The sequence below is a fragment of the Pristiophorus japonicus genome, chromosome 3, assembly GCF_044704955.1.
Source record: "Pristiophorus japonicus isolate sPriJap1 chromosome 3, sPriJap1.hap1, whole genome shotgun sequence".
In the NCBI taxonomy this organism is placed as follows: domain Eukaryota; kingdom Metazoa; phylum Chordata; class Chondrichthyes; family Pristiophoridae; genus Pristiophorus; species Pristiophorus japonicus.
Window position 1 is genome coordinate 156,796,664 of NC_091979.1, and position 15,438 is coordinate 156,812,101.

General features: G+C 47.1%; 1 protein-coding gene and 1 long non-coding RNA gene across 5 annotated transcripts in view; one reads left to right on the forward strand and one right to left on the reverse strand.

The window, feature by feature from the left end:
- Window positions 1–15,438, forward strand: part of LOC139259954 (SPATS2-like protein) — a 398,117-nt gene that overhangs the window by 94,856 nt on the left and 287,823 nt on the right. The window contains exon 2 of one of the 4 annotated variants that reach the window (XM_070875948.1): window positions 9,115–9,204. The exons of the other annotated variants lie outside the window; for them this stretch is intronic. The gene's annotated coding sequence lies outside the window, so the exon portion shown is untranslated. The remainder of the gene's footprint in view (window positions 1–9,114; window positions 9,205–15,438) is intronic. 4 annotated transcript variants of the gene reach the window in all.
- Window positions 453–8,466, reverse strand: LOC139259104 (uncharacterized). Its single transcript, XR_011592385.1, has 2 exons — window positions 8,087–8,466; window positions 453–1,872 (listed from the first exon to the last, which is right to left on the reverse strand). It is a non-coding gene; the product is annotated as an uncharacterized lncRNA (long non-coding RNA).

A 15,438-nucleotide genomic window follows, 5' to 3' on the forward strand; every position in this document is an offset into this window, starting at 1 on the left:
CCGACCCTCTCCTGATTGCCTCCCGTTCTCCCAATCAGCTGAAACACTTGGACTGAGCTGGCCAACTTTGCTCCCTCTCGGCGAGCAATGAGCTGGATCTGGGCCACAACTGGAACCTGGCAGCAGATCAATTGGCGGTGATGCTGCTGTCAGCCTCATTTGGCGCCTGCAACATGTGCTGCACCAGGATCATGCCCCTTTTGGGCGGGGTCCAATTTCTAGACCTCGTTCTCGAAGTGTTAGTGACATCCTGAACATAGTGGGAAGGTCACCTTTGGTTTACAATTGGTGTAAAAATGGGCAGCAGCGGATCAGCCCCCAATCATACACGCTACCCAGTTCTCCTTTCCATTCAGTTAATGACATCCTCAACATGGCGGGAAGATTTCTTAAGGTAAATATTTCTAGCAAACTCGAATAAGCTTTCTAAAAGAATGTACTTACAGTTTGAGTTCAATTATGAAGCTGAGTAAGTTTATAATGTCTCTAAGACATAGCAACGAGAGAAAATCTTCCCTCCCGCCACCCAAGCTGCCCTATTCTGCCCAGTATATGTGTTTTATACACGGTTTACTTCATTTCTCACAGTCAAATTGTTAAGTGAAAAATACGGTTGAAAATGCTGCTTTATTATACAGAGGCAGCGTCAAGAATCCGGAACCCACGGGACTGAGCCGTTCCAGATTGCGGGCTTTTCCGTACTTTTGATCATCTTTCTGATGTCACGAATCTGGAAACATCCGAGCCCACGTGCAGGTATTTTCAGATTTCGGAACATCAGAAAGGGGGGTGGGGGGGCGCTGCCAAGGAGGTGTTCAGGTGGGCCCCACCGTGGAGGAGGTGTTCAGGCGGGCCCCACCGTGGAGGAGGTGTCCAGGCGGGTCCCGCCGTGGAGGAGGTGATCGGGCGGGCCCTGCCGCCGAGGAGCTGTTTGGGCGGGGCCCGCTGAAGAGGAGGTGTGTTCGGGCGATCCCTGCCATGATGGAGCTGTTCGGGTGGGCCCCATCGTGGAGGAGGTGTTCGGGCGGAGCCCCGCCATGGTGGAGCTGTTCGGGTGGGCCCCATCGTGGAGGAGGTGTTCGGGCGGAGCCCCGCCATGGTGGAGCTGTTCGGGTGGGCCCCATCGTGGAGGAGGTGTTCGGGCAGAGCCCCGCCATGGTGGAGCTGTTCGGGTGGGCCCCATCTTGGAGGAGGTGTTCGGGCGGAGCCCCGCCATGGTGGAGCTGTTCGGGCGGGCCCCATTGTGGAGGAGGTGTTCGGGCGGAGCCCCGCCATGGTGGAGCTGTTCGGACGAGCCCCATTGTGGAGGAGGTGTTCGGGCGGAGCCCCGCGGTGGTGGAGCTGTTCGGGTGGGCCCCATCGTGGAGGAGGTGTTCGGGCAGAGCCCCGCCGTGGTGGAGCTGTTCGGGCGGGCCCCATTGTGGAGGAGGTGTTCGGGCGGAGCCCCGCGGTGGTGGAGCTGTTCGGGTGGGCCCCATCGTGGAGGAGGTGTTCGGGCAGAGCCCCGCCGTGGTGGAGCTGTTCGGGCGGGTCCCATCGTGGAGGAGGTGTTCGGGCAGAGTCCCGCCGTGGTGGAGCTGTTCGTGTGGGCCCCGCCGAGGAGCTCGTCAGGTGGGCCGGGGAGGAGGCCCCGAGTTAAGGGCAGCGGCGGCGAGTGGGGTGAGGCGAGCAGTGGCGAGGTCAGGGCAGCTGTGATGAGGCGAGGGGCAGTGAGACGAAGCCCGAGGTCGGACAGTGACAGGACCCCGAGGTCGGCAGGCTCGGCGGGTCCGGATTCCGGAACATTTTACGGACTCCTGACGACCCTGCCACCAATCGGTCCGGCGTCCAGAACATTCTGAATTCCGGAACTCCGGATTTTCGACGCTGCAACTGTATATACAACATAAAAAGATGCAATTAGTGGATACCAATATGAGACAAGCAATAACATATGTCCTTGTCCCTGCATCTTCCTTTTCTAATGTTTGTTTAGATTGGGACTTAAATTGAATGAAAGCTTGTATCGATCAGCATAACTCTTAAAAAATAAAACCATATACATGGGTACGTGTGCATGTGTCTGTGCGTGTAACCATGTGTGTGTTGTTTTGTGTGTGTATCTGTGTGTGTGTTTTGTATGTGTTGGTGTGTTGTTTGACTAAATTAGACCTTTTATTTCATGGGCTCAATTAAGTGTTGGCAGTATTTTCTGGAAGAAGTTGAACATGTATCGAAAACACAGATAATCCTCTAATATCACATAAGTATAACAAAAATATAATTTGTAGAGTTTCTTGGAGAATATGTTTTCCAAACTTTCAGCTTCTTTTTAATAAAACCCTTGTATCAGTTGACAATGAGACAACTGTAATTCCATGTGACATTTTCAACTGAGCCATTGCTTTCTCACAAGTGATTGATAACATTCGTTTAATAAAGATTAGCCCAGAAATTCCTGTCGGTGATAACAATGTCATAAAAACTCTGACATTAGATAACACATTTTTTAGTATATTTCCTTAAATATATATACAACTGTAACACGCACACACACAAGCATATGTATGTTTTATATTTATATATATATATCATTCCTCTCCCTATACGGAGCAGTACTGATGATGGTAATGCAGGATGTTTATACACACAACCTGATCTGTTTAAAGACATGTGGCCAGCCTCTCCCTGTCTTTGGTAAAAAATGTTCTATATAATGTAATTCCACATGTAATGGCTGGTTCTGGAATGCAAAGGATCATAAGATTGATGCATCTTGGAAAGTGCTCAACCTCAGACAAAACAAACAGAAACTCAGCTGCTACCAGTCGATAGTGACATGGATATTAGAGACGTTCTGTGAATGGAGATATTTTCTCAAGGCTCCATTGATTCATAATATATTCAAATCAATATTCATGAGTTTTTCTTGTTGAGCTGGAACAATTTAATTTCAGTTAGAGATGAAGCATGACCTTTCAATTACCAGTCTGCATCTATGTCTATTTAAGTCTGTATTAAAGACATCTTTTGTGGAACCAATGAAATGTTTCTGTTTGGCACTTGACCAATGTATTGCCTGGGAACTGGATCTAGTTCAGTCCAGGAATTACCAGAATTGATGCAAGTGATACTTAGAAGTAACAAGCATAAATGGAATTCACACATAACAGACGAAGAGCTTCTATAAGTCACATTGCAGCAGGAAAGGAGCTAAGGATTGTTAAATGAACTCTCTGGGCCTGAATACCAAAATATATATACAAATTCATATACATATATATCATGATGATGATAGCTCAGATGTAGATTGAACAATGTTACTTGTAGAGAGTCGCAAGTAGCTATGATTTAGGCTCTTAGACCCTAGTTTGAAAATCTTCCAAGTTGCAGTCTGTGCCTGTTTTCCTTAGCCTCATCTTTGTCAGTACTTTACAACATTTGGTTTAGTTGTGGTGCATGCAGATGTGATCTCGCACAGCATCTAATCTCCATCCTACCCAGTGTGCAATGGGGAGCTAAGCTTTGTGCAGCTTAGATAATAAACTCCTATACCAGACTTTGATGTCAAACCAAGGAACAGGGAATTTAATTAACTTTCAACTGCTCTCCTCAGCCAAATCAAATCGAAAAGCAAACAGATTCCTTGAAATAACAATGTGATGATGTTGATTTCTGCTTGACTTGCAGTCTGATTACTTTACAGTGCGCATATCTAATAAAAAAGGGCCGATTGCTTAAAAGAGCTGAATATTGCAGTCAGTTTGTTAAGTCCTCCCTCCCGCATCGACCCATACTTTTCCCTCACCCAACCTGAAATTTTCTTTATCACGCTTAGTTAAATTCTATCCATCTATTTTCTCCCTTTCTGGGCTACTTGACCTGTGCATCCCCCAACAACCAGGACAGTGGCGTAGTCTGGTCCAGGTGACAGACTCCACCTTGACTGTACTGAATGGTTAGGAGGAGGTGTGCTATGAGCAAACGATTTTGTTCTGCCATGTATGGGGCAGGTTTGATAGAAACATAGAAACATAGAAAATAGGTGCAGGAGTAGGCCATTCGGCCCTTCAAGCCTGCACCACCATTCAATAAGATCATGGCTGATCATTCACCTCAGTACCCCTTTCCTGCTTTCTCTCCATACCCCTCGATCCCTTTAGCCGAAAGGGCCATATCTAACTCCCTCTTGAATATATCCAATGAACTGGCATCAACAACTCTCTGCGGCAGGGAATTCCACACGTTAAAACTCTCTCGTGAAGAAGTTTCTCCTCATCTGAGTCCTAAATGGCCGACCGTTTATCCTAAGATTGTGTCCCCTGGTTCTGGACTTCCCCAACATCGGGAACGTTCTTCCCGCATCTAACCGGCCCGTCAGAATCTTATACGTTTCTATGAGATCCCCTCTCATCCTTCTAAACTCCAGAGTATAAAGGCCCAGTTGATCCAGTCTCTCCTCATATTTCAGTCCAGCCATCCCTGGAATCAGTCTGGTGAACCTTCGCTGCACTCCCTCAATAGCAAGAACGTCCTTCCTCAGATTAGGAGATCAAAACTGAACACAATGTTCCAGGTGAGGCCTCACCAAGACCCTGTACAATTGCAGTAAGACCTCCCTGCTCCGATACTCAAATCCCCGAGCTATGAAGGCCAACATGCCATTTGCCTTCTTCACCGCTTGCTGTACCTGCATGTCAACTTCCAATGACTGATGAACCATGACATCCAGGTCTCGTTGCACCTCCCCTTTTCCTAATCCGCCGCCATTCAGATAATATTCTGCCTTCGTGTTATTGCCTCCAAAGTGGATACCCTCACATTTATCCACATTATGCTGCATCTGCCATGCATTTGCCCACCCACCTAACCTGTACAAATCATCCTGCAGCCTCTTAGCATCCTCCTCACAGCCACCCAGTTTAGTGTCATCTACAAACTTGGAGATATTACATTCAATTCCTTCATCCAAATCATTAATGTATATTGTAAAGAGCTGGTGTCCCAGCACTGAGCCCTGCGGCACTCCACTGGTCACTGCCTCCCATTCCGAAAAGGACCCGTTTATCCCGACTCTCTGCTTCCTGTCTGGCAACCAATTCTCTATCCACGCCAGTATATTACCCCCAATACAATGTGCTTTGATTTTGCACACCAATCTCTTATGTAGGACCTTGTCAAAAGCCTTTTGAAAGTCCAAATACACCACATCCACTGGTTCTCCCTTGTCCACTCTACGAGTTACATCCTCAAAAAATTCCAGAAGATTTGTCAAGCATGATTTCCCCTTCATAAATCCATGCTGACTTGGACCGATCCTGTCACTGCTTTCCAAATGCATTGCTATTTCATCCTTAATAATTGATTCCAACATTTTCCCCACTACTGATGTCAGGCTAACCAGTCTATGATTACATGTTTTCTCTGTCCCTCCTTCTTTTTTAAAAAGTGGTGTTACATTAGCAACCCTCCAGTCCATAGGAACTGATCCCGAGTTGATAGACTGTTGGAAAATGATCACCAATGCATCCACTATTTCTAGGGCCACTTCCTTAAGTACTCTGGGATGCAGACAATCAGGCCCCGGGGATTTATCGGCCTTCAATCCCATCAATTTCCCTAACACAATTTTCCACCTAATAAGGATATCCTTCAGGTCCTCCTTCTCTCGAGACCCTTGGTCCCCTAGTACATCCGGAAGGTTATTTATGTCTTCCTTCGTGCAGATAGAACCAAAGTATTTGTTCAATTGGTCTGCCATTTCTTTGTTCCTCATTATAAATTCACCTGAGTGCGACTGCAAGGGACCTACGTTTGTCTTCAATAATCTTTTTCTCTTCACATATCTATAGAAGCTTTTGCAGTCAGTTTTTATGTTCCCGGCAAGCTTCCTCTCGTACTCTATTTTCCCCCTCCTAATCAAACCCTTTGTCCTCCTCTGCTGAATTCTAAATTTCTCCCAGTCCTCAGGTTTGCTGCTTTTTCTGGCCAATTTATATGCCTCTTCCTTGGATCTAACACTATTCTTAATTTCCCTTGTTAGCCACGGTTGAGCCACCTTCCCTGTTTTATTTTTACTCCAGACAGGGATGTATAATTGTTGAAGTTCATCCATGTGATCTATAAATGTTTGCCATTGCCTATCCACCGTCAATCTTTTAAGTATCATTTGCCAGTCTATTCTAGCCAATTCACGCCTCATGTCGTCGAAGTTAGCTTTCCTTAAGTTCAGGACCCTAGTTTCTGAATTAACTGTGTCACTCTCCATCTTAATAAAGAATTCTACCATATTATGCTCACTCTTTCCCCAAGGGGCCTCGCAAAACAAGCTTGCTAATTAGTCCTTTCTCATTACACATCACCCAGTCTAGGATGGCCAGCTCTCTAATTGGTTCCTCGACACATTGGTCCAGAAAACCATCCCTAATACACTCCAGGAAATCCTCCTCCAGCTCATTGCTACCAGTTTGTTTAGCCCAATCTATATGTAAATTAAAGTCGCCCATGATAACTGCTGTACCTTTATTGCACACATCCCTTATTTCTTGTTTAATGCTGTCCCCAACCTCACTACTACTGTTTGGTGGTCTGTACACAACTCCTACCAGCGTTTTCTGCCCTTTGGTATTCCGTAGCTTCACCCATACCGATTCCACATCATCCAAGCCAATGTCTTTCCTTACTATTGCATTAATTTCCTCTTTAACCAGTAATGCCACCCAGCCTCCTTTTCCTTTCTGTCTATCCTTCCTAAATGTTGAATATCCGTGGATGTTGAGTTCCCAGCTTTGGTCACCCTGGAGCCATGTCTCTGTGATGTCAATTACATCATATCCATTAACTGCTATTTGTGCAGTTAATTTGTCCACCTTATTCCGAATATCCTCGCATTGAGGCACAGAGCCTTCAGGCTTGTCTTTTGAACACACTTTGCCCCTTTAGAATTTTGCTGTAATGTGGCCCTTTTTATTTTTTGCCTTGGATTTCTCTGCCCTCCACTTTTACTATTCCCCTTTCTATCTTTTGCCTCTGTTTCCGTTTTATTTCCCTCTGCCTCCCTGCATAGGTTCCCATCCCCCTGCCATATTAGTTTATCTCCTCCCCAACAGCACTAGAAATCACTCCCCCTAGGACATTGGTTCCGGTCCTGCCCAGGTGCAGACTGTCCAGTTTGTATTGGTCCCACCTCCCCAAGAACCAGTTTCAATGCCCCAGGAATTTGAACCTCCCTTCTGCACCACTCCTCAAGCCACGCGTTCATCTGAGCTAACCTGCGATTCCTACTCTGACTAGCACGTGGCACTGGTAGCAATCCTGAGATTACTACTTTTGAGCTCCTACTTTTTAATTTGGCTCCAAGCTCCCTATATTCTTCTCATAGGACCTCATCCCGTTTTTTACCTATATCGTTGGTACCTATATGCACCACGACAACTGGCTGATCTCCCTCCCTTTTCAGAATGTCCTGCACCCGCTCTGAGACACTCTTGACCCTTGCACCAGGGAGGCAACATACCATCCTGGCGTCTCGGTTGCGGCCGCAGAAATGCCTATCTATTCCCCTTACAATTGAATTCCCGATCACTATTGCTCTCCCAGTCTTTCTCCTGCCTTCCTGTACAGCAGAGCCACCCATGGTGCCATGAACTTGGCTGCTGCTGTCTTCCCCTGAAGAGTCATCCCCCCCAACAGTGTATCTGTTTTGCAGGGGGATGACCACAGGGGACCCCTGCACTACCTTCCTTGCACTGCTCTTCCTGTTGGTCACCCATTTACTATCTGGCTGTGTATCGTTTACCTGCGGTAAGACCAACTCGCTCAATGTGCTATTCATGTCATTCTCAGCATCATGCACGCTCCAGAGTGAATCCACCCGCAGCTTCAGTGCCGCAATGCGGTCCATCAGGATCTGCAGGCGGATGCGCTTCCTGCACACGTAGTCGTCAGGGACACCGGAAGCATCCCTGAGTTCCCACATAGTACAGGAGGAGCATAACACGTGCCCGAGCTCTTCTGCCATGACTTAACCCTTGGATTAACTTAATTGGGCAACAACAATGTTAAAAGGTTACTTACTGATAAAGAAAGAAATCGAAAAACTACTTACCAATCACTTACCCCCTTGACTGTGACGTCACCTTTCAATTTCTTTCTACTTCTTTTTTGCCTTCTGCCCCTGCTGCAGTTGCACAAGCCACGCCTCTCCGACTCACCAACTGCTGCTGCCTCACCAACTGCCGCTGGGCCTATTTATAGGCCTCTCCACGCTGCCTCTCCGACTCACCAACTGCTGCTGCCTCACCAACTGCCGCTGGGCCTATTTATAGGCCTCCCCACGCTGTCTCTCTGACTCACCAACTGCCGCTGCCTCACCAACTGCTGCTGGGCCTATTTATAGGCCTCCCCACGCTGTCTCTCTGACTCACCAACTGCCGCTGCCTCACCAACTGCTGCTGGGCCTATTTATAGGCCTCTCCACGCTGCCTCTGCGACTCACCAACTGATGGAACAGCTGATCTGTTCCTCCTTATCAATTCTGTACCTTCGTATGGGTTAGCTGAAAAATGGTAAATGAAGGCCGACTAAGATAAGTGAGTCTGAGCGAGAAACAACCTATGAGAGCCGAACAGTCAGTTCTCAGAATCCCTTATGTTGTACAATTAGTTGCTGAACTGCTTCAGTGCTAATACTACACTGAAAGGATAACTCGCTTTTCACAAGGTTTACTTCTCAGTTCATGAAAAATGGACAAAAATGAAGAAAATAATTAGTGGCTTGTTCTTATTTCTTTTTCAAAAGTTGCAAAGATAATTAAAACAAAACAGCAACCAGACATAAACGGACTTTCAGGTTAGGAGACAAAAGACAAACTCCAGTGTCGAGCCAAACAGCTGTTACAAAATACTGTGAAAATAAATATTCAGAATATGTTCTTCCTCTGGTGAAATGGGAAGTTTCTGTCTTTATTCAGCTTCCAATGCTTGTGTGTACGCAGCAAGGAGGATCAGTGAGAGGTGTTTGAAAATCCTGATCAGCGATTACAGATAGAATAAAGATTGTCAGGTTAGACAGTAGGTTAATCTATTTGATCGTAATTATGTCAAACATTTTTTCATATTTGTCTTCATTCTACAGGGTACTTGAACCTGGACCAGCTGTTCCTGCCGAGCTTACTATATACAGTGTCAATTGCTCAGTCAAAGGGTTAGTTCTTCGAAGTGCACAGTAAGCTGAATGTTAAGTAATGATATGGAGCGTGTTATGTATGTAATAAAGGTTCAAACTGAGTACTGTTTAACTAAGCAAGGTACAAACTTGGCTCTGCTTTATTTAGGCCCAAAGTGCCTGATTCTCAAAATGGCTGGTCTTTTATACCTGAGCAGCACCATGTACGTGCAGCTCAGTGGCCTCCAACAATGACACCATCTGGTGACTACAAACAGAATATACATACATGACAATACCTCCCTCTGAGATCTTATCACAGTCTTTCACAGGTTGAGACGGTCCTGTGTTTTGCACTCCCGGGTTGACCGTCTCAGTTCGATTCCAGTCTTGGGTGAGTGTGTGGGGTCTGTTGTGGTTGATGGCTGGATGACTGACTTATTGGGGGTGGCAGTGGCCATGTCAGGAATTACAAGTCCATTTTTATTGAGGTCCGTGATGGAAATTCCGGGTTCACTGATGACCCTCGAGTCCACTGAAGGCTGCTGGTAGGTTGGTTGGTCGTCGATGGTTTCTTCGTCCGGCTGTTCTGGATCGTCTGTGTGCCTCAGCTTTTCTGATCCATGTGTTTCCTGCAAGTTTGCCCATTCTTGAGCTTAATAACAAATACTCTGTTGCCCTCCTTGGCCATGACCGTACCAGCGATCCATTTGGGACCCTGGCCATAGATCAACACATATACAGGATCATTAACAGAAATCTCGCGTGACACAGTAGCGCGATCGTGGTACCCTTGTTGACTCTGTCTTCTGTATTCAACATGATTATTTAAATCCGGGTGTACCAGAGATAGCTTGGTCTTAAGACCTCTTTTCATCATGAGTTCAGCAGGCGAGAGCCCTGTGAGTGTGTGGGGTCTTGTCCTATAACTCAGCAGTATGCAGGACAAGTGGGTCTGCAGTGACCCTTGGGTTACTCTCCTCATGCTTTGCTTGATAATTTGTACTGCACGTTCAGCTTGCCCGTTGGACGCAGGCTTGAACGGTACTGACCTTACATGTTTTATGCCATTTGTTTCACAAACTCCTGAAACTCCTGACTGGTGAAGCACGACCCATTGTCACTCACCACTAAGTCAGGCAGACCATGTGTCGCGAACATGACATTGAGTTTCTCTATGGTTGCCGTGGACATGCTGGATGACATGATAATGCATTCTATCCACTTCGAATAAGTGTCCACCACCACTAAAAACATCTTGCCCAGGAAAGGACCTGCAAAATCTACATGGGTCCTCGACCAAGGTTTGGATCGCCATGACCACAGACTCAGCGGCCATTCCGCTGGTGCTTTGCTGAGCTGCATGCAGGTGTTGCACTGATGCACGCATGCTTCCAGCTCAGAATCAATTCCTGGCCACCATACATGGGACCTAGCGATGGCCTTTGTTATATATGTAAACTTGTATATACCTTGTACAGCCACCAGAGGGTTCATCCCATGGAGTCCCAAGGGATCCCACAATTCCTTGGGAACACAGGTACTTAAGGAGGCCTCATAGGCTAGAGAGGCACTCTGGAGACCTGCAATAAAAGACTAAGATCACACTTTAATTTGAGCTCACAGTATCCAGTCATACTCTTTATTCATACATAACAACTGGCGACGAGATACAGATGACAAACCCAACGATGCAGAGAACAGTGGACATCCTGGAGAAATTCTCAGAGGGAGATGATTGGGAAACCTTCATGGAGCGACTCGACCAATACTTTGTGGCCAACGAGCTGGAAGGAGAAGCGAACACTGCCAAACGAAGGGCGATTCTCCTCACTGTCTGCGGGGCACTAACGTATGGCCTCATGAAAAATCTGCTTGCTCCAGCGAAACCCACAGAGAGATCGTACGACGATTTGTGCACACTGGTCTGGGAGCATCTGAACCCGAAGGAAAGCATTCTGATGGCGAGGTACCGGTTCTACACCTACAAAAGGTCTGAAGGCCAGGAAGTGGTGAGTTATGTCACCGAGCTAAGACGCTTTGCAGGACATTGCGAATTTGAAGGACATTTGGAGCACATGCTCAGAGTCCTTTTCGTACTTGTCATTGGCTATGAAGTGATAGTTCGCAAACTTTTGACTGTAGAGACCTCAACCTTGAGTAAGGCCATAGCGATAATGCAAGCGTTCATTGCCAGCAGTGAAAATACTAACCAAATCTCTCAGCACACGAGTGCTGCTACAAGTACTGTGAAAAATTGATGTTTTCAAATCGCAACGTATAGGGCAGGCCCCACATGCCTGCAGCTGCACGTCCGCAGATGTCTCAGAGTCCACCATCAAGGGTGATGAATGCAAGGCCATTAACATGTTGTTGGCGTTGCGGAGGTGATCATCATTTCTATTCATGCCGCTTCAAAGGGTACGTTTGTAAGGGCTGTGGAACAATGGGACACTTCCAACATATGTGCAGGTGAGCTGCAAACCCTGTTAATCCTGCAAACCACCATGTTGCAGGGGAGGACAGATCCTCGGCGGATCACGATGAACCAGAACCTCAGACCGAGGAGGCAGAGGTATATGGGGTGCACACATTTACCACAATGTGTCCCCCGATAATGCTGAAGGTTGAAATAAATGGACTCCCGGTGTCAATGGAGCTGGACACGGGTGCGAGCCAGTCCACTATGAGCAAAAAAACTTTCGAAAAATTGTGGTGCAGCAAGGCCTCAAGGCCAGCCGTGACTCCCATTCGCACGAAACAGAGAACTTACAGAAAGGAACTGATTCCCGTAATCGGCAGTGCTACTGTAAAGGTCTCCGACGAAGGAGCGGTGCACAAGCTACCACTCTGGGTGGTACCGGGTGATGGTCCCACGCTGCTCGGCAGGAGCTGGCTGGAAAAGATACGCTGGAACTGGGACGACGTCCGAGCGCTATCGCCCGCTGACGACACTTCGTGTGCCCAGGTCTTAAACAAGTTCCCTTCTCTGTTCGAACCAGACATCGGGAAGTTCCAAGGAGCAAAAGTGCGATGCACCTAATTCCGGGGGCGCGACCCATCCATCACAAGGCGAGAGCAGTACCGTACATGTTGAGAGAAAGGGGAGAGATCGAGCTAGACTGGCTGCATTGAGAGGGCATCATTTTGCCAATCGAATTCAACGAGTGGGCCAGTCCGATTGTTCCAGTCCTCAAGGAAGACGGCACCGTCAGAATCTGTGGTGATTACAAAATAACGATCAATTGTTTCTCCCTGCAGGATCAATACCCACTACCAAAGGCTGACGACCTTTTTGCCATACTGGCAGGACGAAAGACATTCACGAAGCTGGACTTGGCCTCGGCCTACATGACGCAGGAGCTGGAGGAATCATCGAAGGGCCTCACCTGCATCAACACGCACAAAGGTCTCTTTATTTATAACAGATGCCCGTTTGGAAATTGATCAGCCGTGGCGATATTCCAGAGAAACATGGAATGCTTACTGAAGTCAGTCCCGTGCATGGTGGTCTTCCAGGACGACATCTTGTTTGCAGGTCAGGACATAGTCGAGTATCTGCAGAACCTGGAGGAGGTTCTTAATCGACTCAACCGCGTGGGACTCAGATTAAAATGCTCAGTGCGTTTTCCTGGCGCCTGAAGTGGAGTTCCTGGGAAGAAGAATCTCGGCGGACGGCATCAGGCCCATCAATTCGAAGACAGAGGCAATCGAGAACGCACCGAGGCCACAGAATGTAATGGAGCTGCGGTCGTTTCTAGGACTCCTGAACTACTTTGGTAACTTCTTACCGGGTCTCAGCACATTGTTAGAACCACTGCATGTCTTACTGTGTAAAGGGGATGAATGGGTTTGGGGCAAAAGCCAAGAAAATGCCTTTGTAAAAGCTAGAAAATAGTTATGCTCAAACAAATTGCTTGTGTTGTATGATCCATGTAAGCATTTGGTACTAGCATGTGATGCGTCGTCGTACGGTGTCGGGTGTGCATTGCAACAAGCTAATGAATCTGGGAAATTGCAACTGGTTGCTTATGCATCCAGAAGTCTCTCTAAGGCTGAGAGAGCCTACAGCATGATTGAAAAAGAAAGGTTAGCATGTGTCTATGGGGTAAATAAAATGCATCAATATCTGTTTGGGCTAAAATTTGAATTGGAAACTGACCATAAGCCACTGATATCCCTGTTTTCCGAGAGTAAGGGAATAAACACGAATGCATCGGCCCGCATCCAGAGATGGGCGCTCACATTATCCGAATACAACTACGTCATCCACCACAGGCCAGGCACAGAAAACTGTGCTGATGCTCTCAGTAGGCTGCCGTTGCCCATCACAGGGATGGAAATGGCACAGCTCACAGATTTAGTCATGGTTATGAAAGCATTTGAGAGTGAGCAATCACCTGTCACAGCCCGACAGATTGGAACCTGGATGAGCCAGGACCCCTTACTGTCCCTAGTAAAAAATTGTGTGCTTCACGGGAGCTGGTCCAGTGTCCCAGTGGAAATGCCGGAAGAGATAAAGCCGTTCCAGCGGCGCAAAGATGAAATGTCTGTGCAGGTAGACTGCCTTCTGTGGGGCAATTAGGTAGTGGTCCCCAAGAAGGCCAGAGACACTTTCATCAGTGACCTCCACAGTACCCCCCCAGGCATCGTAATGATGAGAGCGATTAGCCAGATCCCACGTGTGGTGGCTCGGTATCGATGCGGACTTAAGAGTCCTGCATGCACAGATGTAACACGTGCTCGCAGTTAAGCAATGCACCCAGGGAGGCACCACTAAGTTTATGGTTTTGGCGCTCCAAACCATGGTCAATGGTCCATGTCGACTATGCAGGCCCGTTTTTGGGTAAAATGTTCCTTGTGGTTGTAGGTGCGTACTCCAAATGGATTGAATGTGAGATAATGTCGGCAAGAAGTCCGCTGCCACCACTGAAAGCCTGCGGGCCATGTTTGCCACGCACGGACTACCTGATGTCCTTGTGAGCGACAACAGGCCATGTTTTACCAATGCCGAGTTCAAAGAGTTCATGACCCGTAATGGGATTAAACATGTCACATCTGCCCCGTTTAAACCAGCATCCAATGGTCAGGCAGAGAGAGCAGTGCAAACCATCAAGCAGGGTTTGAAGAGGGCAACGGAAGGCTCGCTGCAGACTCGCCTATCCCGAGTCCTGCTTAGCTACCACACGAGACCCCACTCGATCACTGGGATTCCACCTGCTGAAGTGCTCATGAAAAGGGCACTTAAGACAAGGCTCTCGTTAGTTCACCCTGATCTACATGAACAGGTAGAGAGCAGGCGGCTTCGACAAAGTGCATATCATGATAGCGCAAATGTGTCACGCAAAATTGAAATCAATGATCCTGTATTTGGGAACCTATGCAGCGAGACAGGGCAAAGTAATATGGAGTCAGAAACAGATGGTAGAAAGGTAAAAAGCAATAGTGGAAGGCCGAGTAAACAAAGGCAAGAAACGAAAAGGGCCACACTACATCATATAATTCTGAAAGGACAAAGGGTGTTAAACAAACAAGCCTGAAGGCTTTGTGTCTTAATGCAAGGAGTATCTGTAATAAGGTGGATGAATTAACTGTGTAAATAGACGTTAACAGATATGATGTGATTGGGATTACAGAGACGTGGCTCCAGGATGATCAGGGCTGGGAACTCAACATCCAAGGGTATTCAACATTCAGGAATGATAGAATAAAAGGAAAAGGAGGTGGGGTAGCAGTGCTGGTTAAAGAGGAGATAAATGCAATAGTTAGGAAGGACATTAGCTTGGATGATGTGGAATCTATATGGGTAGAGCTGCAGAACACCAAAAGGCAAAAAACGTTAGTGGGAGTTGTGTACAGACCTCCAAACAGTAGTAGTGATGTTGGGGAGGGCATCAAACAGGAAATTAGGGGTGCATGCAATAAAGGTGCAGCAGTTATCATGGGCAACTTTAATATGCACATAGATTGGGCTAACCAAACTGGAAGCAATACAGTGGAGGAGGATTTCCTGGAGTGCATAAGGGATGGTTTTCTGGACTAATATTTCAAGGAACCAACTCGGGGGGAGGCCATCTTAGACTGGGTGTTGTGTAATGAGAGAGGATTAATTAGCAATCTCGTTGTGCGAGGCCCCTTGGGGAAGAGTGACCATAATATGGTGAAATTCTACATTAGGATAGAGAATGAAACAGTTAATTCAGAGACCATGGTCCAGAACTTAAAGAAGGGTAACTTTGAAGGTATGAGATGTAAATTGGCTCGGATAGATTGGCGAATGATACTTAAGGGGTT